This window comes from Rattus rattus, chromosome 5 (genome assembly GCF_011064425.1).
Source record: "Rattus rattus isolate New Zealand chromosome 5, Rrattus_CSIRO_v1, whole genome shotgun sequence".
NCBI lineage: Eukaryota > Metazoa > Chordata > Mammalia > Rodentia > Muridae > Rattus > Rattus rattus.
The window spans coordinates 134042797-134057068 of record NC_046158.1 but is presented as its reverse complement, the minus strand read 5'-3'; the positions used below and the strand labels follow the sequence as shown (position 1 = coordinate 134057068).

General features: G+C 47.4%; 1 protein-coding gene and 1 pseudogene across 2 annotated transcripts in view; one reads left to right on the top strand and one right to left on the bottom strand.

Annotated features, from left to right (window-relative positions):
* Positions 1–14272, bottom strand: part of Chmp4b (charged multivesicular body protein 4B) — a 40564-nt gene that overhangs the window by 15400 nt on the left and 10892 nt on the right. The gene's annotated exons all lie outside the window — the stretch shown is intronic.
* On the top strand, positions 1649–2140 carry LOC116902166 (annotated as a pseudogene). Its single transcript, XR_004388049.1, has one exon. The product of XR_004388049.1 is annotated as a 60S ribosomal protein L27-like (transcript).

Below are 14272 nucleotides of genomic sequence, written 5' to 3'. Positions count from 1 at the left end.
CATGTAGCTCACCTCTGGAGGAAACAGCCTGCCTCCAGGCATTAAGGCTGCCTCCAACTGACAACAAGCTCAGCACCTTGCTAGAGGTCACGGCGCTAAAGGCAACAGACAAGAAGAATCTCGGTACAGTGTTGTGTATGGACAACACTCTCTGATCTCTGATGGACAGCTGGCTCCCAACAGCACCTGCAACACCCACCCTGTGCTCCTGTAAACGGCATCTAGCTCCGACGGTGCCATCACCAAGATGTGTCACAAGTAGGACCCCCTGTCATCTCACGGCCTCGGCCTCCCCAGGAAAGGCACGGGAGTGGAGAGCAGATGTTCTCCCTGAGTCTCCCTCCAACTTAAACAAAATTGGAGCTCACAGAGTTTGAGATTTCCACTAACAGACTAAACAAACACAGAGGCAAATCTCTCCTGATCGACGTGCATCATCCTGAAATGAAATTAACACCCACACACTCCACTTCCTGACTATGTCACATAATCACGTGGGAGCCTCTCGTCTTGACTGGTTTCACAACCTGTGTTGTGATCTGTGGAAAGATCAGAGACTCCAGCTGCCAGAGGAAGTCAGCACACAGATTTAATGCTGGCCACAAGTGACACTCAGGATGGAGTGGCGTGGGATAGGTGACTCCTCACACTTGCAGCGTGGCTGTCCTCTCTAAACCCCTCCCCTGCGCCGGGGTGCTCTAGACACCGCTCTCTTTGCTCCTTTTTCTCCATGTACTGTAACTGCACTCAGTGCCTCATACAGAAACACATGTTCCAGCACCAAGCTATCTCTCTGTATCCCTAGCCATTTCTTTTCAAGTTTAAGGGGTGCTCAGAGAGCCCAGAACAACCTTGAACTCCCCTCTGCTTAACCCCTGAACGCTAGCTTATTGCCATACAAACACCCACGGTGGGGTTTTTACGATAAGTCCTCATCTCAGAGTTCAGGCTGGCCAAACTCACAAGCCGTCCGTCTCAGACTCCTGAGTACTGGCATTACTCATTTGCACAGCCATATCTAACAGACCTTAAAAGGACAGACATGTCCCAAGAAAAGACTTCCATAGGAATACAGAAATACAGTATCCAACAAGGAAAAGGTTACACTTGCGATTCAACCAAAAGTTTCTGATTATGTACAAAAGACTGGGTAATACCCATAATGTACAGAAAGAACAAATTACAAAGTAATGAGCATAAACATAGATGCCAGAATTGGAAGAGATTTTTGTTTTGAGATTGAATATTTTTTTAATTTTTAATTATTTCTTTTATCTTTATGTATTTATGTATGTACTTAAATGCGTGTTTGTTTGTCTGTGTATGTGCACCGTGTGCATGCTGGAGCCTGCGCAGGTCAGAAGAGAGCATCAGGTCCCACAGAATTAGACTACAGACAGGTATGAGTTGCCATATGGGTGCTGAGAATTGAACCTGGGTCCTATGCCAAAGTGTTCTTGACTGCTGAGACATCTCTCCAACCTCTGGGTCTTAGATAGCCCAGGCTACCCTCAAACTCACTGACTAGCTAAGGATAACCTTGAACTTCTGCTCTTCCTGCAGCTACCTCCCGTGTACTAGGATTTCGGGTAGACCTAAGCACTCACATACTCGCACCCCTAGTCTTAAAGCATAAAAAAATAGAAGTGCGCTCTTTCCTTTTTGCTGGGTGCCGGCTGCTCGCTGTCGAAATGGGCAAGTTTATGAAACCCGGGAAAGTGGTGCTGGTCCTGGCTGGACGCTACTCCGGACGCAAAGCCGTCATCATGAAGAACATTATGATGGCACCTCCGACCGCCCTTACAGCCATGCCCTGGTGGCTGGAATTGACCGCTATCCCAGAAAAGTGACAGCTGCCATGGGCAAGAAGAAGATCGCCAAGCGATCCAAGATCAAGTCCTTTGTGAAAGTTTATAACTACAGCCACCTCATGCCCACAAGGTGCTCTGTGGATATCCCCTTGGACAACAGTGTTGTCAACAAGGATGTGTTCAGAGACCCAGCACTGAAACGCAAGGCCAGGCGGGAGGCCAAGGTCAAGTTTGAGGAGCAATACAAGACAGGGAAGAACAAATGGTTTTTCCAGAAGCTTCGCTTTTAGATGTATTTTTGTTTTCGTCATTAAAAAATTAAAAAATAACAAAAAAAAAAAATAGAAGTGCTCAAAACAGAGATAAGAAAACAAAATCTTTAAAGCAGCCAAAGGAAAACAAACATAATTCTGACACAAATTCCTCACAGAAAACAAGTTATAGGTAAGAGGATTTAAAGTAATCAATCTTAGTTCTGACTACAGTGATCAAATACGACGACAACCACAGCAAGGCAAAGCTAAGAAAATGATTTTAAAGAGAGTGTGGTGGCTGGGCCAGGGGGCACACAACTTTAATCCCAGTACTTGGAAGGCAGAGCCAGGTGTAGCTCTCTGAGTTCAAGGCCAGCCTGGTCTACAGAGCAAGTTCTAGGACAGCCAGAGCTACAGGGACTCTCAAAAAAAAAAAAAAAAAAAAAAAAAAAGAAAAGAAAGGAAGAAAAGGAAAGAAGGAAGGCAGCGAGCACGGTGCTCTCCCCTTACGAGCCAGGCCCTGGGCTGGCCGTCCTTAGCCTGGGTGAGACAGAACGAGCTGCCTGCCCGCCGTGGTTCCGTTCCCAGGCTGGGATGTACTGTTTCTCTTCCAACCGGCTTTTCTTCTTCTGCTTCCAGCTGAATCCACGCCAACAGAAGCCCCCTTCTGCCTGAGCAAGCATGAGAGCGCCCTGGAAACCGAGATAACAGAGCGCTGGGGGTTGGGGACGCCTGTGTGGCAGTAGGGAAAGAGGAATGTCAGCAGAAAACGCTGGAATCCAGTCTGTACAACTGTTTAGAAGAGTGGAGTAAGAGACCAAACTAGCCCGTCCTTTCCGAGTCCCCAGTCACCAAGAGAGGGCTACAGAGACGGACTCGTCCTCCTGTCCAAATGGCAGCAGGCGAAGCGGGGGAGGAAAGACTTTCTTCAGGGAAGTCAGCCTGTGCTTGCTTGGTCCATACAAAAATAGGGCAAACCCTCAGAGTCCTGATGCTTGCCTTCCTTTTACTCTGCATGCAGTCTAACTAGAATGTGTACCCTGAGAGGCAGGCAATGTCCCACTCCCTCAGGGTCCTTGGTACACAGCAAGTGCTCAGAGACAAGCACTCGTGCACAGGAAGTTGAAGTCCTGGGCGCAGAGCTCAGCAGATCCTGACTGGTAACCACTGAAGGAGGGGGCCTAGGAGCAGAACCCTGGTCTCCTGCTTCCCCTATAAGCCCTGCTTACAAGGGAGTCAAGAGAATGGTGCTAACTGGCAGAAGAAAGCCCAGCCCCACCCTGCCCTTTCCTGCAGTCACGAGAGTCACTAAACCCTTCTGCTGCGGAGTAACCGATGCCAACACCTGTACCAAGAGCGGCAGTGGCTCTGCTTGTAACCGCAGCACTCAGGGGGTGGAAGCAGAAGCCTCTGACTCAAGGCCACCCTCTGGAAGTTCCAAGTCTGCCTGAGGTAATGAGCCCTATCTCAAGGGAAAACCAAACAACTGCACTTAGCCAGAGGTGGTGCCTGAACTCCACTCAATTCCACTGACTCCAGAACCTTCCACCACTGCATGCCTTTTTGAGAAGCAACTCACCTTAAAAACAGGAAGGACAAACATAAGAACAGTTTTACCTAAGAGTAAACACAGTGGGGTTGGAGAGATGCCTCAACTTGTTAAGATCAATGGCTGCTCTTCCAGCAGACCTGGGTTCAATTCTCAGCACCTACATGGTGGCTGCATCCACCTGTAAGTCCAGTTCCAGAGGACATCCTCTTCTGGCCTGCCTGGCACACATGCATGCATGAAGGCAAAGTATCCACATACATAAAATAAAGTAAAAATTTTCAAAATTTAAAAAAAAAAAGCAAACACAGGGATAGAGAAATGGCTCAGCAGTTAAAAGCACTGACTGGACTCCCAGAGGACCCAAGTCCAATTCCCAGGACCCATACAGCAGTTCACATCTGTTTGGAAGGAAGTTCTAGAGGACCTGACACCCTCACACAAACATACAAGCAGGCAGAATGCCAAAGCACATAAAAAATTTAGAAAATAAAAATAAAGAGTAACCAGAGCAGGTTAAGTGTGAGGGTCACAGAGCTGCACATTTACTACTTGCTAAAATGGTGAGTTTTATCTTCTGTGTTACATACATTTTACCACAGCTACACCACAGAGCCGGTTGGCGGCTGGAGATGTAGTTCAGTTGACAGATTATTCGCCTAGCATTTGCAAAGCTCTGGGTCCCATCCCACCACTTCAAAAATCAGATGTGGTGGCTCATGCTCGTACCCCAAGCCCTTGGGAAAAAGGCAGGAGGATCAGAACCTCACGTTCATGTTAGCTGCATTTCAAGTCTGAGCCTGGAAAGCACTTGATTGGCATGAACAAAGCCCTGGGTTCAATCTCCAGCACTAAAAACAACAGCAGACTAGTCCTGCGCCCACATCCTCGTCACCCCTGGAGACACAGCAGATAAGACATGTCACGTGGGCTGGAGAGATGGCTCAGCGGTTAAGAGCACTGACTGCTCTTCCAGAAGTCCTGAGTTCAATTCCCAGCAACCACATGGTGGCTCACAACCATCTGTAGTGAAATCAGATGCCCTCTTCTGGTGTGTCTGAAGACAGCTACAGTGTACTCATATAATAAATAAATCTCAAAAAAAAGAGTCCAAGTGCCCTTTTTAGGGGAAAAAAAAAATCATGTATGTGACATAACAAAACTGGAGAAAAGAGGTCAAAGTGCACAGAGTTATCAAAACCTGAAATATTAGATGAAAATAGTCTCTGCTCCCTTGAGTAAGTCACAACAGTGTAGGCCACAGTCCAGCAGTGCAGGAAAGAACGCAGGGTAGGAAGTTGATGGAGCACAACACATTGCTCCTACAATCTCAGCTCTTAGGAGGCAAAGACAGGAGTTCACCATGGGCTCTAGGCCAGCTGAGCTAGGCAGGATCATGTCTCAGATACAAACAGGAGTGCTGAAGATGTAGCTGTTAGAGTGCTTGTTTAGACAATCAAATGCTGGGGTCTAGCTCTGGACCACATAAACTGAGCATTGTCTCAAAAACAAGGGGTAGGACATGAGAGGAGATGGCTCTGTGAGTAAAGACTAATGATCTAAGTTCAATTCCCCAGACCTATACAACAGAAGACAGAACTGACCCCAGAGTTGACCTCTGACCTCCACGTATGCAATGTGGTATGTGGCTCTGTACGTATGTACGTACGTACGTACATACATACATACATACATACATACACACACACATGCCAATATAATTGTTAAAAGATTAGGGGACAGAATAAAGATATTTAAAAGGGGGAAAGGTCCTAGGGTGTTGGCTCAGTGGGCAAAGCCCTTGCCAGAAGCATGAAGATGTGAGTTTCAATCCCAGGAATCAATTTTAAAAAGCAGAGGAGGGGGTTGGGGATTTAGCTCAGTGGTAGAGCACTTGCCTAGCAAGAGCAAGGCCCTGGGTTTGGTCCCCAGCGCTGAAAAAAAAAAAAAAAAAAAAAAAAAAAAAAGCAGAGGAGGAGAGGAGGGTGACAACACACCTGTAATCCCAGAGGGAGGTGGAGAAAGGGACTTCCTGGAGTTCCATATATACAAACATTAACACACACATGCCAAAGGAAGGAAGGAAGGAAGGAAGGAGGGAAGGAAGGAAGGAAGGAAGGAGGGAAGGAAGGAAGGAAGGAGGGAAAGAGGGAAAGAGGGAGGGAGGGAAGGAAGGAAGGAAGGAAGGAAGGAAGGAAGGAAGGAAGGACGGAAGGAAGGACAGAGGGGAAGAGGGAGGGAGAGAGGGAGGGAGGGAGGGAGGGAGGGAGGGAAGCAGGTTGCCTGGAGAAAAACATTGCCCCGGACAAAACAAGACCAGAGTAGTTGATCAGAAGTAAAAATGAGTGCTATGGGCCGACCTGCCTCTCCCTGTTTACAAGCTGACGCCCCAATCTCTGGCATGTCAGTATTTGGAGATGGAGCCTTTAAGAGGTCAGCAATTAGGGAAGCTAGAGAGATGGCTAGCAGTCAAGATCCCACCCCAGCACTTCCAATCTCCAGGACTGTGAGAAAGCCACTTTCTGCTAGTACAAGACGAGCCATGGAAATCCTCCAGCCATTGACCATCTTTAATCTCACATGGTATGCCCATGGCTCCCTGGGCCTGCCTCTCAGATAACTGACAGTCCCAGTGTCTTCCTTGCCTGCCCCACCTCTTTAGCACTTGGCTATTCCTGGATTCCAAATTCTAGCAATAGAGGTGTAGTGGTTTGAGTATGTTTGGCCCAGGGAGTGGCACTATTTGGAGGTGTACCTTCAGAGTAGGTGTGTCACTGTGGGCGTGGGCTTTCAGACCCTCTTCCTAGCTGCCCGAAGTTGGTCTTCCTGTTTGCCTTTGAATGAAGATGTAGAACTCTCAGCTGCTGCTGCACCATGCCTACCTGGATGCTGTCACGCTCCTGCCCTGATGATAATGGACTGAACCTCTGAACCTGTAAGCCAGCCCCAGTGAAATGTTGTCCTTATAAAAGTTGCCCTGGTCATGGTGTCTGCTCACAGCAGTAAACCCTAACTAAGACAAGAGGGGAACACCTGCCAAGCTATTCCCCCTCCTCCCAATGCCACTCTCTCCTAACTGGTTCTGGTCACAAGCCTTAGTTCTCTTGTCTGTAAAATGGGACAAGGGATAAACTCAGATAATTGATCCCTGGGCTTTATATTTCCAAGAGCCGGGGACTCATTAGAACCTGAGCAACGCTGCCAGCTGTTTGAGCATCACCCTTCCTCTCTGTCTGCCGCCTACATGTGTGCCTAGATAAGCTCTGGACAGCCCAGGCTGCGGCCTCTCCGCACTGACTCCACCTCAGGAGAAGCCTTTTGAAACATGGTCCCCAGGATTCTAGTTTGGACATATCCTTCTTTACCCCCACCCTGTCAGCAGTTACAACTTCCACTTACTTCAAAAAACTGGATCCGAAAAGCTGCTCTTGGGTCTTTTTTTTTTTTTTAAGGAAAAAGAAAACTTTCTGTTTTAAATTATCCAAAGAAAGGAGAGACATTCAAGCCAAAATTATCTCAGATGTGTGGTCTCACAGTCTGAAGACCCAGAGAGAACAGAAGTCAGCTTGGAAGCCTGGGGCCATAAGAAGAGGGGCAGACTATTGTTGTGCCTACTTGCAGGGGGGAGGTAAGGTGGAGAAGCAATACAGCTCTGAGACAGAGCCAGCGCCTCAGAGAGCAGCACCACAGTGCAAAGAACCAGCCGGCAGGCTGAAGAAACAAATGGCTCAGTGGCTAAGAGCACTGATCCAGGAGACACAAAGCCCTCTTTTGGCCTCCACAGGCACTACATGCACTTGGTGCACAGACGAACATACAGGCAAAATACTCATATCTGTAAAAACAAAAATAAATAAAATAAAATAAAATTATATATACATACATACATACATACATACATACATACATACATACATACATATTTAACGGGAAAAAAGAACCAGCTGGAAGAAGCTGAAATATGAAGGTATCTACAAATAATGAAAGGACGTGTGTGTGTGTGTGTGTTTGTGTAATACCCATGTCTTTGTGTGTGTGTGTGTGTGTGTGTGTGTGTGTGTGTGTGTGTGCTTGGCGTGTGTGTAATACCCATGTCTTAGTAAATTCCTAACTTACTCCTCTCCCAGCAAGAGGTAACCCTTCTTGTAGAATCTCTCAGTCCTTCTGGCTTCCTCCCTTGGACTGTAGTCACAACCCACAGATTAGAAGTCTCAGACATCAGCCATTAATCATTTCTGAGCTCCCTACAAAACCTAGCACAGCCAGCACTGTACAAGTCTGAGAAACACCCAAGTCCCAAGTGGCTGGCTAGGAGGTCAAGACAGTTTTTAGGGGGAAGGAAGTTTACTCTTTGTACTCATCTGCCTTACTGTAAGTAATATACATTTCAATTATAACACACACACACACACACACACACACACACACACACACACACACACACACACACGGTTGGAGAGATAGCTCATAAAGGGCCTGGGTTCAAATTCACAGCACCCACATGGCAGCTCAGAACTGTCTGGTAACTCCTCCTGTTCCAGAGGATCCACGATGCTCATACATACTGGCAAAATATCAACGCACATGAAACTTAAAAAAATTGATCATTTTTAAAATTTAAAAAAGAAAACTGCCATGCCAACTTTTTTTTTTTTTTTTTTTTTTTTTTCTTTTTTTTTGGAGTTGGGGATCGAACCCAGGGCCTTGCGCTTCCTAGGCAAGTGCTCTACCACTGAGCTAAATCCCCAACCCCGCCAACTTTTTTCTTAGGTCTCTAAATCCTCCCAGATCCTACATGAGTTAAAGGGGAGAATTAGTCTGATCCTTTGCATGGGAGGGAGTTGTGACAGGGAAAATCAGAGCCTTCTCAGCCTTGTCACAGAATAGAATGAAGCGGCAGCAGCCCCTGGGTTTGTGGTCCTCTACCCAGGCTGTGCCAGTCCTCCAAACCACCCACAGTCACTTACAACTCCAAAGAAAACAACCCCCAAATAGCAACTGTTCATTTCATCTCTTCTGTCGGCTGACTTTCTGCAGCAACTTTATTTTGAAAACTATCCTGGCAGGGTAGGGAACACAGTGCCACAGTGCTAGTCTGTCTGTCAGAAAACATCAAGGCAGGAGGACTCACTGGGACAAAAAGAGGCACCGAGGGCTCCATTCCTAGTATGCTTGCAGCGAGCTGCCACTGTTAGCAAGTCTGAGCCTCTAGGCCTGGGCTATCCTTGGGTATGATAAGAAGAGTTCAATTCTCTGACTTTCCAAAGCTTCCTAGAAGACAAGAGTGTACTGTTCAAGCTACTAGAGAGCTTCTACAACAGGCACTGTCTGGGACTTGAGGTTTTAGGCTCCCGATTTATAAGGGAAATGTTTTCCATATTAAGAGGCTTAGCTTAACTGCTCACGGTAGGGTCAGGACTTACACTGAACACTGAGGCCTCTGGAGAAGTCTGCATCTCTTCCTGACACTCCCAGCATCCCCAGTAGAGATGGTGGCGTCTCAATCGCCACTCTATAGTAGAGTACATGCAATTAAATACACTCCAGGTAGGCCAACCTTTAACAACTGTACACAGGAGACAAATCCTCCATACCCGATGACCCCACAGATGGATCAGTGAGGAAGTAAAATCCTGTCAAAGACATAAACCTACCGCTTAACTCGTCACTACTGGCTTTCTGTTCAGTAAGACCTGAGGCTGCTCAGACCAAAAGGAAATCTGTGTTTGAATCACCAAATGGCTAGCCTGTTACGGAGCCAGGGGAAATGCCCTACACATCTGTGCGGTTGCCTGGATCCAGGCTCACTCAGGGAGCAGCCGGAAGCCATTATGCGGTCCTGGCCTCTGAAGGAGGGAATGGAATGGAAGGGGCTTCGCACCTGCTATGAGACAGCCTGTGGCTGCACTCACTCTGCAGTGACCCAACCGTCCGCCAACACAACAGCAAAGCTGCTACTCCATCTCTTCACAAGGCCGAAGCTTGGAGCAAACCCTGGCTCTGGATTGCTAATGTGGCTCTTGTCAGTCTGAGAATGGCAGAGCATGGGAGCCTTAGCACCCATCCGTCTCTCTTCCTTTATTGCTGAGTAAAGGCCGGAAGGTGAGAAGACAGCTCACAGACCACACGGAGTCAGGGCCAGAACCTGAGTGCAGTTTCTCGAGGCTCCAAGGCTCTGCCGTCTGTGAGCAGGACAGGGGGCACTCAGGGGCTGGAAACATGGAGGCTAGGATCCCAGACTGTTTGTGAATGAGGTAAAAGTCTGGACTGAGTTGGAAATGTATAGTTTCAGAAATAGGTTATTTCATTCAGAAGAAACCACCTCTGTCTTGGAAAAAAAAAAAAAAAAAAAAAAAAAAACAAGAAAAACTAAGTAATTTTTAAAGGGTGAGAGATGGCTCAATGGCTAGCAGTGCTTGCTGCTCCTGCAGAGGACCCAGACTCAGTTCCCAGCGCCTACGACACAGCTCACACCCACCTGTAACACCAACTCCAGAGGATCCAACACCCCGTTGGCCTCCATGACCACCAAGCACACACGCTCTCCACACAGTTACATTTATATATGTAGACAAGAACACACATGCAAAATAAGATGTATACTTTTTTCCATTTCTTTGAGACAGGGTTTCTCTGTGTAGTCCTGGCTGTCCTGTCCTCGCTCTATAGGCCAGGCTAGCCTCAAGCTCAGAGATCCACCTACTTCTGTCTCCCTGTTGGAATTAAAGGCTTCAACGGCCACTATGCTAGGTCCATTTTTTTGTTTTTATTTACTTACTTATTTAGAGAAAGGATTTCTCCATGTACCCTGGCTGCCCTAGAACTTTCTATGTAAATCAGGCTGGACTCAAAATCACAGATCTGGGGTTGGGGATTTAGCTCAGTGGTAGAGCGCTTGCCTAGGAAGCGCAAGGCCCTGGGTTCGGTCCCCAGCTCCGAAAAAAAGAAAAAGGAAAAAAAAAATCACAGATCTGCCACCAGAACACCTGGCACCTGGCTTTTTTTTATTGTGTGTGTGTGTGTGTGTGTGTGTGTGTGTGTGTGTGTGTGTGTGTGTGTGTTGATGCAGGTGAAAGAGACATTGGAGTCCCCTGGAGATGAAGGTACAGGAGGTTGAAGCCACGAGTTGGGAACTAGGTTTGGATTATCTTGAACACCACCAAGTGCTCTTAAACACTAAGTGACTTCACTGGTGGTGGTGCACACCTTTAATCCCTGTGCTCAGGAGGCAGAAGCTAGTAGATCTCTGAGTTTGAGGTCAGCCTGGTCTACAGAGTTCCAGGACAGCCAGGGCTATATAGTGAAACCCTATTTTGAGAAAAAAACAAGCACCACCACCAAACCAAACCACTAAGTGATTCCTGAGCCCTGAATTAAGTAATTCTGAAGATCACAGTGAACCGGCTGAGTGAGCCAGGCAGCTGAGAGTGAGCCACCGACACATGCCAAGAAGCCATGAGCCTGCTGGTTAAGTGAGGGTGCGTCAAGGCAGTTTAAGTAGCAAGGATTAGCCTGCTTACTTTGCCATGTCGCCTGAAATAGCTTCAGAGTAGGGGGAAAAGCCATTCTGCTTCTGTTCAGCTGCCCAGGATGTGTTGGGCACAAAACCAGGGCAGTCACGAGAGTGGTAATGGCTGGGACTTCCCTTATAGAAAGCAAGCAGCTCCCAGCCTGTCCTCACAGGTAGTGAGGGATAAAAAGCTGCAAGGATAACTGCTGGTCCCCACACACTCTCTGGGTACAGAAGGTCCCTTCAGTATGCACCTCAACACGACACAAATCCAGCACAATTCAAGTGCTTTGACTTAGCACCTACAACTTTCTGAGGCAGGCTGTAGGCTGCCTTTCCCGGCCATAACTCATCAGCCTCCCCCATGTCTTCCAGGGAACACATGGCAGGCATATGCTGATCCCTGCACTCTGGCCTCCACAATCTATCTCTACCTGGACTGGCCCTGTTCTTTAGTTCTTTCTATGCCCCATTCATCTACCAAGGCCCAGCTCAGAAACACCCCAGCAATGCATACTCCCTGGCATGTCGGACTCCTAGTGTGAAGTCTTCCTTCTCCTGCCATACTGTGACTGTGGCTGAATGCCAATGGCAGCGTGCCTTATTTGAGAGATAGCTGGACGCTTCTAGAGGATAACAACTGGGTCCCAGATGGCCCCGTGCAGACAGTTTCGCAGTGTGTTCGGAATGTTTGCAGAACTGGGCGGAACTTTAAACTACCAGCCTCTTTTCTTTGCCATCACCATCTAACAGAAACAAACAACCCACCCTGGACACCATCCAGGAGCCCCAGCTCCTAGTGTTAGGAATGGCTGGCTCTTTTTCTGGGATGATTTGTGTGGCCTGGCCTCTCTGCTTCTTACCTCTCAACGAAGAATAATGGTTCTTGTCAGAGAAGCCGAGTATTTTGAGATGAGCAGCTCTAGAAACAGATTCTCAAGTTCAAGGCCATTATTTCAATCCCCCTTTAGACTCATGTACCATTTACCAACTAATGCTAGGAACTTGAAGCCTATTTGAGCCAAAGGCCTCTTCTTTCATCACAAACACCCTAGTGTGCGCAGTGAGAGAGCTGCACTGAGGACTCTTGGGTAGCCTGTTGACTTTGTATTCCAGAGCGTAGGGATTTCCAGTTCAAGTGTGAAGACAGATCATGGTTTCAGGCCTGCTGTGCTCTCCAGGCTCCTGGTACAAATCACTGGAGCCCACAGGGTTGATTCAGTCAGCACTCCCGTGATCTCACTGTGCTCACAACCACTGCCTACACACTGATAACTGAGTCAACCTTTATACACGCATCTGCCTACCCACTCCCCACTATTAGGTCAGATACATTCCGAAGGATGCTGGGTGGATATTGGCTGGGAAATTCTGTACCTGCATTAACTTAGTATCTATTGGTATTTAAAAGTACAACTGGGGATTGGGGATTTAGCTCAGTGGTAGAGCACAAGGCCCTGGGTTTGGTCCCCAGCTCTGAGAAAAAAAAAAAAAAAGTACAACTGTTTTCACTTGGCTATCCTGATAATTTTAATTTTTAATTTAGAGATGGGCCATCCAACTTTTTTAAAGTGTCCCGGCTGGGGCTGGAGATAGAGTTCAGTGATTAAGAGCACTGCCTGAGACAGTTTCTTCTTCTCCTGCACAATCAGGCTAAAAACACAAACTAGGTTGGGCATAATGGTGCGTAGCTTTAATCCCCGTACTCAGGAGCCAGAGGCAAGCAGATCTCTGAGTTCAAGGCTAGCCTGGCCTATACAGCAGTTTCAAGCCACCCTAGTGATATTGTACAGTAAGATTCTGTCTCAATAAATAGATATAGATATAGATAAATATAAATGGCTGGAGAGATGGCTCAGTGGTTAAGAGCACTGATTGCTCTTCCAGAGATCCTGAGTTCAATTCCCAGCAACCACATGGTGGCTCACAACCACCTGTAATGAGATCTGATGCCCTCTTCTGGAGACAGCTACAGTGTATATAATAAGTAAATAAATCTTTTTAAAAAAATAGAGACAGACAGACAGGTAAAATAAAAATCACAACCTGATGGCTCAGTAGCACAGCATTTACCTAGCATGTGAAAGGCCCTGGGCTCAATACTCTGGGTTTGATCTGCTCTATTTACCTTACATATATGACAGTACTTTGGATGCTGTAAAACACAGTAGTTTCTTGTAGGTGCTCACGCTGTGAAGGGAATATTATAAAAGATTCCTTCCCAATTATATTGATAATTTATGAGTGTCCATGGAGATAAAGTTCTAGTCTTATGAAAACATCAGAGATCAGAGCCACTGTGATACAGTCCACCTCAGAATGCACAAGCCAGGCCTGAGTCAGTAGCAGTAGTTTATATAGCCCAAGTCTCAGCTTTCTCATCTCTAAAATGGGAGACACCACTCAATGTATAGGGTTGTTGAAAAGGCCAAGAGTGACCAAATTTGTAAAGTACTTGCTGTCTTCCCTCTGAGCAACAAACTGAACAGGTAGACAGATAGCAGCTCCTTCCTGAGACATGGCCACAGAAGCAGCACTGGAACTTGATGCCCAGATGGGCTAGCTCCAGACCTGACAAGCAAACAGTGGCAATGGCTACTTGTGTGCAAATTCTAACTCGAGAAGATGCTCAGAGAAGTACAAGCAACAGGTCCCCTGAGAAAAGTAAGACTCCAATACTCCAGAGGCAGGGGCCAGCCTGGTCTACATAGGAAGTTCTAGGACTTATGTAGAGAGACGCCTGTCAGGAAGGAAAGAAAAGAAAGGAGAGGAGAGGAGAGGAGGGGAGAGGAGAAGAGAAGCCGAGAGGAGGGGAGGAGTGGAGGGGAGGGAAGAAGAGGGGAGGGGGGGGGGGGAGGGGAGGGGAGGAGGAGAGAGGGAGGGAGAGAAAAAAGGAAGAAAGGAAAGAAAGAAAATAAATTTGCAATCATTTAGCTTTTAAATGTCAGCCTTGGGGCTGGAGAGATGCTTTAATGGTTATGAGCATTTTCTGCTCCTCCAGAGGAGTACCTGTATCCGGGAGATCACAATGGCCTGTAACTCCTGCTCCAAGGAATCTGACTCCGACTCCCTCCTCTGGCCTCTGGAGGTACCCATTCACATACATGCACGCACGCACACGCACACGCGCGAGCGCACACACACACAC